The 9,840-nt window shown below is 36.2% G+C and overlaps 1 pseudogene; it reads right to left on the reverse strand.

Moving 5' to 3' along the window:
- Window positions 1-812: 812 nt before the first annotated feature.
- Window positions 813-4,830, reverse strand: LOC108663877 (annotated as a pseudogene).
- Window positions 4,831-9,840: the final 5,010 nt, after the last annotated feature.

Raw genomic sequence — 9,840 nt, forward strand, 5'->3', positions numbered from 1 at the left:
GTGGATGTTGATTTAGCTTAAAAAAATACACATTGATTTCTGATTAGTATTGTAGACAAGATTTGGAAATATCTTTTATTTAAATGTCTAAGGAAATTTTCTTGTCATATTGGAAAGATAGAACAATAAAAAATGCGATCCATATCACTAGTCTAGGTGCTAAAGAAAATGAATTAATGAGTCTAGAGAGTTGTAATAAAACATGAATTTACTCCTAAAAATTGAAGTTGAATCAGATAAGATTTTGAAAAAAAAATTAAAAATGAGCTTTGGGGACTAAAAGTAGAAGTTGGATGAAACAGAGTTTCGAGGGAAGAATTAGGAATCCAAAACTGTCGGAAGACGATAGTCTTTTCAGAACTTTCCTTAGGATTAACCCACCCCATTATTTAGGTGAAATAAAGTCCAATAAAAACTAACAAGTATTAGTAGCACAAATAATGGCAACTTCTTACATCAGTATTCTTACATATGCATATATCTCTCCATGCATAAATGAAGGTAATGTGAAGGACTTCTTAATTTCTTCTCCAACATTCCCTCTTCTACTTTGCTCTGTGAATGAGAATGTTGAAAGCTCATAAAATACTATAGCATAGCATAAGATAGTGGGTATATTAATGAGCATAACTAAATGAGTCTATAAATTAAATAAAGAAATTTTAGTGAAAAAGAAAAAAACCTACAAGGTTCAATTCTCATTTCATATGAGGAAAAACAAATTACATGGAAATTAAACCAAACAAGAAAGAGATGAGCATAAAAGATACACAGTGACTAAGATTTTATGAAAGGCTTAGTCATTGGGGGCTTCAATGAGCAATGAGCTCTCCCAATTCCATCAAGGAGAATGGCTTGGAAAGTTGAGGCCATTGAGTTGCAAGTGTGGAAGAAATATTTTGCATGGTTGGTCGGTTATGTGGATTAGCATGCAAACATGCAAATGCTAGTTGTACAGTAGAGACCACACCATCTGCAACTCGACTTCTTGGAGGTCGGAGACGTTGGTCTACCACATCACTCAGCAATGTATGGCGAGTGATCGGCGATGAGGACGAGGATGACGCCAATGATGATGATGAGGATGAAAACAAAGCCAAGATGAGTTCACCAGGATGGTTGCCTCTCATTATTTCTAGTGTTAGCACTCCAAAGCTATAGACGTCACATTTTTCATCCACTTTCATTGTGTAAGCCAGCTCTGTAAAAACATGGTTCATATATTGTTTTGAAAATATTGGTTAAAACCTTATCATGTAATTGCTTTTATAGCTTCTTTTGTATTAACAAAATAAAAAAGCCCTTAAACACGAAGATTTAAAGAATGATTCTCATTAAAAAATATATACATGTATAATCAATAATACACATAAAGGGAATTAGAGAGAAAGATGCATACCTGGAGCAATATATCCCAAGGTTCCTGCAACTGCAAGGGAGGTTAAGCTGGAAGAATTAGGCTTTAAAAATCTGGCCGTGCCAAAATCAGAGACATGAGCTTCAAATTCTGAATCCAAGAGAACGTTGTTGCTAGAAATGTCGCGGTGAATTATCGGTAGTGAGCAATCATGGTGCATATAGGACAAAGCGTTGGCCACCCCTTTAACAACATTGAGCCTCTTAACCCAATCCAATTCCATTGCTTGTTTCTCATCATTTAGTATCACTCTCAAGCTTCCATTTTCAATGAACTCATACACCAAAAAAGAGTATTTTGCATGTGGACAAAAACCATATAGCTTCACAATATTTCGATGTCGTATATTTGTCAGGGCAACAACCTCATTTTGAAAAGCATTCACATTGGTTAGCTCACCATCTTCTGAGAGATGAAGCTTTTTCACAGCAACCACTTGACCTGACGACAACACAGCTTTGTAAACGTTTCCGTGTCCTCCTGTCCCGATCCAATATTTGGAGTTGAATTCATCCGTTGCCTCAATGATATCTTGATAGAATCTTCCTTTTCCATATTCGTCGGTTATACCAAAAATATACTCGCAGTTCTTCTCCTCTGACGTCTTATTTTTTCTTTCACATCTCTAGCATAGAGTGAAAAGACCTATGATCAAGATAAGCAACAAAAGTAGGCTACCTGAAAGAGTTATTATGATCCAAATGAGGCCTTTTCTGCTTGAAATAGGAACACAGGCCTTCAAACATGTAGTGTTGCCGCACAGTCCTTTATTACTTTGAAGTGCAAAACATGAAGCCTCACGAAAAGCTTTGGTATTTGGAATAGGACCTTCCAATTGATTGAAGGACATATTTACAGTTGTCAAGCCTGACAATCTATTTTCAAAAGTTGGTGGTATTGAACCAAAGAGCATGTTATGCGAAAGATTCATGGTTTCCAACATAAACAAGTTCCCGAGCTGTGGCGGTATCTCTCCCGTCAACAAATTTTGACTGAGATCAATATTTTCTAGAGAGTGTAAATCACCAAATTCGAAAGGAATGGTTCCAACAAACCTGTTCATGCTTAGATTCAAGAACTGAAGTTTTAAAAAGTTTCCAATCTCCTTGGGAAGTAATCCACTCAAATTGTTCGTTGCTAAATTCAGAGTTTGAAGATCATGTAGCATTCCAGTCATTGGAGGGATATTGCCCGCTAGTTGGTTACCTTGTAGTGACAGATCCATCAATAATGTCAACTTTCCCAACTCTTTTGGAATTTCACCAATTAGATGATTCAAAGAAAGGTCAAGTATATGCAGCTGAGCCATCATCCCAAGAGCCAACGGAATCTCACCAGAAATATTATTGTTGGAGATTTTCAAGACTGTTAAATTACGACACTCCCCCCATTTCCATGAAAGTTCACCGTACAATTGATTGTTACTCAAATCAATATAATTCAAGTTGGGGTATACACCGAAAGCTTCTGTTATATTTCCGGTGAGTTGATTTCCATCAAGCCTAACCCTATATAAGCTGGTGCAATTTTTTAAACTTTTGGGGATTCGACCTGTGAAATTGTTGTTTGCTACACTGAAATTAGTAAGCAACCCACCTAGGCAGATATTGTGTGGTAAAGAACCGATAAATTTATTATTGCCTAACTGTAGAAATTTCAAATTCCTTATGCCGTTTATCTCCTGAGGAATTGAACCCGATAAACAGTTGAAGGAAAGAGAAAGAGAAGACAAATTACTTAGATTTCCTAAAGAATGTGGAATAACACCGTTTATGATATTATTTGACAAGTCGAGAAGTTGTAGAGATCTCAGAAGTCCAATTTCCTGAGGTATGAAACCCGAGATCTTGTTGCCCCAAAGATAAAGATAAGACAAATTACTCAAATTTCCTAAAGAATGTGGAATAACACCAGTTAAGATATTATGTGACAAGTCAAGAAGTTGTAGAGATCTCATAAATCCAATTTCTTGGGGTATGAAACCCGAGATCTTGTTGCCCCAAAAATAAAGATAAGACAAATTGCTCAAATTTTTGAGAGAATGAGGAATAACACCGGTTAACATATTATCTCCCAAGCCAAGCGTTCGTAGAGATCTTAGAAGTCCAATTTCATGGGGGATGCTACCCGAGATTTTGTTACCCCGAAGACCAAGAAAAGACAAATTACTCAAATTTCCTAAAGAATGTGGAATAACACCAGTTAAGGTATTATTTGACAAGTCAAGAAGTTGTAGAGATCTCATAAATCCAATTTCTTGGGGTATGAAACCCGAGATCTTGTTGCCCCAAAAAAGGAAGATAAGACAAATTACTCAAATTTCTGAGAGAATGAGGAATAACACCGGTTAACATATTATCTCCCAAGCCAAGCGTTCGTAGAGATCTTAGAAGTCCAATTTCATGGGGGATGCTACCCGAGATTTTGTTACCCCGAAGACCAAGAAAAGACAAATTACTTAAATTTCCTAAAGAATGTGGAATAACACCAGTTAAGGTATTATTTGACAAGTCAAGAAGTTGTAGAGATCTCATAAACCCAATTTCTTGGGGTATGAAACCCGAGATCTTGTTGCCCCAAAAATAAAGATAAGACAAATTACTCAAATTTCTGAGAGAATGAGGAATAACACCGGTTAACATATTATCTCCCAAGCCAAGCGTTCGTAGAGATCTTAGAAGTCCAATTTCTTGGGGGATGCTACCCGAGATTTTGTTACCCCGAAGACCAAGAAAAGACAAATTACTTAAATTTCCCAAAGAACGAGGAAGAACACCAGTTAAGGTATTATTTGACAAGTCAAGAAGTTTTAGAGATGTTAGAAGTCCAATTTCTTGGGGTATTTTACCATAGAGTTTATTTTTGTTCAAAAAAAGATGTGACAAATTTGCCAAGTTTCCTATTGAGGGAGGTATCAAACTAGTGAGATTGTTCTCATACAAGTGGAGTACCTTGAGGGATTTCAGTGCTCCAATTTCTGGAGGGATGGAGCCGCTGAGATAGTTGGAAGAAAAGTCAAGATAGATGAGTTTGGATAGATTGTCAATTTTTGAAGGAATACTTCCGTAGAATGAGTTAGTGCTAAGATCAATATCAGTAAGGTCGGCAAAAAGGGAGAAGTTCAAATCTTCTAACTTACCTTTCAGACCAGAGGAGGAAAGGTTTAAATGGGTGATGCTCCCAAAGGAATCACAACTGATCCCTGCCCAAGTGCAGGGTCTGCTTCCGACCCATGAAGACAAGGTGGATTGACTTTCCTTGTCAAGACTAGCCTTCCATAGTAGAAGTGCCTCTGCTTCCGTTACTCCTACAGGAGCTGTTGCAAATCTTGAAGAAACAATAAAAGCAATGAAATGGAAGGAAGAAAGGAAAACAAGGTTGAAGAAGAACAGAACTTTAAGAGCCAAGGCCATCTTAACTTTTATGGGTTTTTGTTGATATGGGCTGTGTATTAGCGGGTGATCAGACATTTATAAATAGATTTTTTTTTTGTTGGAAGGCATTAAGAATAATTGATACAATCTTTCAGATGTGGGCTCTCCGTGGAATAGTACCTACCTTCTTTGCAAAGTTTTAAATCAGAAACTTTCTACTTGACATATATTAATGTGTGCGCTTGTTCACTGACTGCTTAAAACATGCATATGCAATTGTTTGTTTTCCCATTTTCAAAAAAAAAAAAATTGTTTGTTTTCACTTTCCCTGAATTTGTTAACATAAAATTGTATAATCCACTCAAACTGTATAATTCTACAGAAGTTAAAAGACTGTTTACTTTTCATTTTCAATTGTCTTTCTCCAGTTCCTTTTGAACCGATCTTGTTATTCTTTAGTACTGATACACACTTCTTTTTCTCTATATCTTTTTTTCTTTTTTATTTTTCAACTGTACTTGATTCATTAGTATTTCTCGTTGAGTTACAGCTTACTTTTGTTGTTTTGTTTCTTGTTTGCTCCTTTTAGCTAGAGTTTGTATTGATCTTTCTTTTACAAAATTTACTTTTATTTATTAAGAAAAAAATCTTTAAAATAATTTTAATTTCAGGTCTGAATTTCAAATTCCAAAAATTAGAAAAATAATGTAAATGCAAATTAAGAGAGAGAAAAGAGTTTGAGATGTCTAAGAAAGAGAAGACAAAGGTATCAATTATGGAAAAATGACAGTGAATTGATGGAAGCATGTGCCCAAATATTGACATGGAGAAGACTTGCTCTCCAAGGTCTTCTGCTGTGATTGTAATTAGACGACAAAAACATTAATAAGACAATTAATAGGCAGGGCAGGCTTAGCAAGACGGGACGTTTTACGTTGATTGATGTGTCTAAGACATACATAAATCTCCGTCATTGTTATTGACTTATTATTCGTAGACTCGTGTATCGGATCAAAAGGGGTTAGCCAGTTCTTGGTACGTTTAAACTTACTCAATTAACCTCTTTTTCCCAACTAGACTTCCAATTCTACATGAGAACTGTGATGTGATCCTCTTTCAAGACCTTAATATATATTGACCAGTTGTCGTTGGAAGAAAGGAGAGTTAAATGCTTATCTGCTCATGTCATTTCATTTTCGCAATTATCTTTTGTCATATCCCAAGACTTGACTTTGGCTAATTAAGAGTAATTAGGAGAAATGAAAATCATTTGTAGGATACAGTACAGTATGTAATATTGCAAAAGTATAACGGAGTATATTTTTAAAGGCAGAAGGTACAGTAGCAACTAAAAATGGCATAACAATTTGTAGGGTAAAGAGAATTAATACATTTTCTGATTGTTTTAGGAGGACGGGGTGGAGAAGGAAAGGAAGGGGCGAATAGAAACTGGACAGAGACAAGCCTAGAAGAACTAATATACTGCAAAACAAAAGATGCATATTTCTCTGAACCTAACTTGACGGTAAGGTTAAACTGATTGTGGTGTCCTATTTCAAGACTTGACTTGAGCATGGGTTCGGGCTGCCTTCATTTGAAATATTTGTTCACTAGTTTTCAGTACCTATCCTCGGACCCCTTGAGGATAGCTCATTTTCATTAGACAAGAAAAAATGGGACCATTGCGTGTTTAATACTTCCATAATTGTCGCTAGAAAATACATAAAATGAATTAATAGTTTGATCATACATTTTTTTTTTAAACTTGAAGATAATGTCCAAAATCGTCACAAATATAGACATTAAACCCTCCAAAAATCCACCTCATGCATTACATATTTTAAGGTTTTTAAAGTCCACAACCATGACATATAAGTCATAAATTAAGGTTTTTTTTTTAGGAGCAATGCCAAATTTTAAGTTGATTGAAGATTTCCAACTCTTATTTTGATTCAATAAAATTTTAAATGAAATATATATATTGAAAAAAATAACTTTATTTATCGATGTAATATAAATATCGAGTATATATATATATATATATATATATATGCATATATTCTATCTATTTATATTAGAAAGTATATTTTTCAAAAGTGTAAATAGTGAATAACATATATACTAATAATTTATTAAATCATCCTTAATTAATAATTTTTTTATTAAATTAAATTATTGACTAATTTTTATTTGGGTACTTTTCATATATGGGCTCCATGCATAAGGCGTTTATAAGAATAGGTCTCCCCATAATTTTAACTGTTTTTTATTNTTCAAGTATTGACTAATTTTTATTTGGGTACTTTTCATATATGGGCTCCATGCATAAGGCGTTTATAAGAATAGGTCTCCCCATAATTTTAACTGTTTTTTATTCAAGAGAAATAAAATTTGGACAAAATTGTCTTTAATGAATCCGACCCATTTGTTAAGGTCTGCGCGTCAACCCGAAACCTATTAACGGGTCAAATGTGTTAATATGGTCCACAACTCTTCAATTCTCATGGACAGAGTGTACATATCCTCAGAAGTAATTCTGTCAAAAACATTCCTCGTCGGTTCAACTTTCAAGCATTTTCTCAATGGTAGGAGCATTTTGGAGTGGTTATTATTCGCATAAAGGATTTTCACATATTGAGCTGTGAGAGGAAGTTGACATTACATGGAGAAAGGTATAATATTTTTTTATTTTATTTTGAACCATGCGAAGAAATGCTTATGCTTCATGTTTAGGGTTTAGGTTTTTGAGCATAAACCTATACATATTGCTTGTTCATATTGATATTCTTGTTGTTTGAAATTGTCGAATATAAACATGAAGGTGGTACTGTTGGTGTTGTTGGGTTGGAAAGGTGACCAGGCATGCGTGACTGATTCATATGTATGCGTTATAACCCTTTGATAGGAATTGGGTTGAGGGTTTAGGTGAGTAATTGTTCTTAGCATTACATGACATGTTTAAAGATCATTGCGTGACTTGTTTATAGATCATTACGTGATTTAATGTTAGTAATTGCGTGACTAATTGATAATTTATAACTACATGAAATTTATGTGTATGAGATTGGGTTCATTTTGTATTATTTTGGGTGAACTGTAATGCTTTAATATGTATATGTTGATTTACTTAATAATCCATACTCGACACTTGCATTAATTATTCTATATCAGGGTTGTCTAAAAACAATTAAAATTATTGTGAGGATTATTTTTTGAGTGAGCTTCTGAGGAGGGCCATTTGTCAAAAATTCCTCTTGTTTTTTCAGTAATCTACAATGATGGTATTAACATGACTAAAATGGGAATGTTATCTGTTTTATGTTGCAGATGGCCAGTACAAGAACAGAGCAGGATAATGTGGAGTTTTTGCTTTGTGTGCCAAGGCACCAATAGGGTTCAATGCTGGCATTAACATCCACTGTAAGTGGTTGCAGCTGCACATGATACGTGAGATGCTGTGTAAAGTAAACAAGTTGGAAAACTTTAAGAGAACATGCTTCGGGCATATGATGGACGTTGAATCGGAGAAGAGTTTATTCTGCGCCAGTCTTGTGCACAACCTAATGCTGCACAGAATCAACGAACCTAATGCCATCAAGGGTGATTTATGGTTTGCAATGGGGAAAATGAAGGCCCGATTTTCGAAGAGGGAGTTCTGTCTAGTGACAAGACTGAAGTTTGGTGCCTTACTGGCCCTTATTGTGAATCCTTACAAGGCCCTCCTTGGAGGAATTCACCTACGATATTGAGGACTGGGGAATAAGGTGAAGATACAACAGGTTTTAGATACGTTCAAGGGAGGGCAATTTCAGTAGGAGGGAGACGTGACCAAGATGGCCCTCGTCTTGATCGCATTTAATGTTTTATTCGGTCAAGACTACAAACGATCAGTGGTTCCATGGTTGTTGTCGTTGGTCGAGAACATCGACGAGTGGAATGCGTTCCCATGGGACACATATGTTTGGAGTCTGACTGTCGATTATTTGATGAGGGGTTTCGAACCTCTTGCTGTGGGCATACCAGAGAAGAAATGCTAACACCTTTACGAATTTATATCGACGTTTCAAGTAGTGTGCCATACCTTAATGTTTATCAGTATCATTATTCTTTTCGCATAAGAATTTATTAGGCGGGTAATCTAAAAAATGTTTCACAATTTATGTGCAGTTTTGGGCATTAGGAACAATTCTTGAAATCAGAAGCTTATTTGGAAGGCAGCGTAAATCTGGACAGCTTTGGCCAAGAATGCTGAAATGGCATTGTGACGAGAGGCCTACAGGCTTCCACGTCAATATTGCAAGTTTGGAGAGAGAAGGCAAGGTGAGTAAAGAAACCATATTTTTTTTATTTTATTAAATTTTATTTTTATTGTCATAAGGTAGCGAGGGTTATACCTAATGGCAATGTATGTTTTGGTGCAGTTGTGCGCAGTGAAGACATTGAAGCCAACTGCGGAAGAGATGTTGACCGTATATTAGGCCGACATTGACGTCAATATCTCCAAGGGGCAACAATACGTTCCATTATGGAAGTTGGAGGGTCGGCCAAAATTCAATCCCCAGTAAAAGAGAAAGATAATGGACCGTAAAGGGAAAAGTACGGTAAGATGAGCTGTTAAGCGGAGACTCACCGAGAACGAGGAAGTCCATTCCCAATTCGTTGCTGCTCAGGCCTCAGGTGCTGCTGAGGTGCCTGATTCTCCTATTGTGGCTCTTCATGTGCTTCTCCTACTGCTCTTGTTGCTGCTACTACTGTGACTCCTCACACTACTCCTCTTTCTACTTTTGCTGCTGCCCTTCATCCTTAGGTGCGCAACCAGTCGTTACATCTGCAAATGACTACGAGCATTAACAAGAGCTGCAACAGATGCAGACATAGTGGAAGAAAGACCTACAGTCATTGAAGACGGATATGCAGATGCAGATGCATGCAATGCAGTTGGAGATTCAGAGAGCGATGCAGATGCAATCACTGCATCAGTATATCCAACAGTCACTGTAAGGGCTAGAGGATTAGATTGTCGGTTGGCTGATCGACCGTTATAAGGTA

Source organism: Theobroma cacao, unplaced genomic scaffold (assembly GCF_000208745.1).
Source record: "Theobroma cacao cultivar B97-61/B2 unplaced genomic scaffold, Criollo_cocoa_genome_V2, whole genome shotgun sequence".
Taxonomy (NCBI): Eukaryota; Viridiplantae; Streptophyta; class Magnoliopsida; order Malvales; family Malvaceae; genus Theobroma; species Theobroma cacao.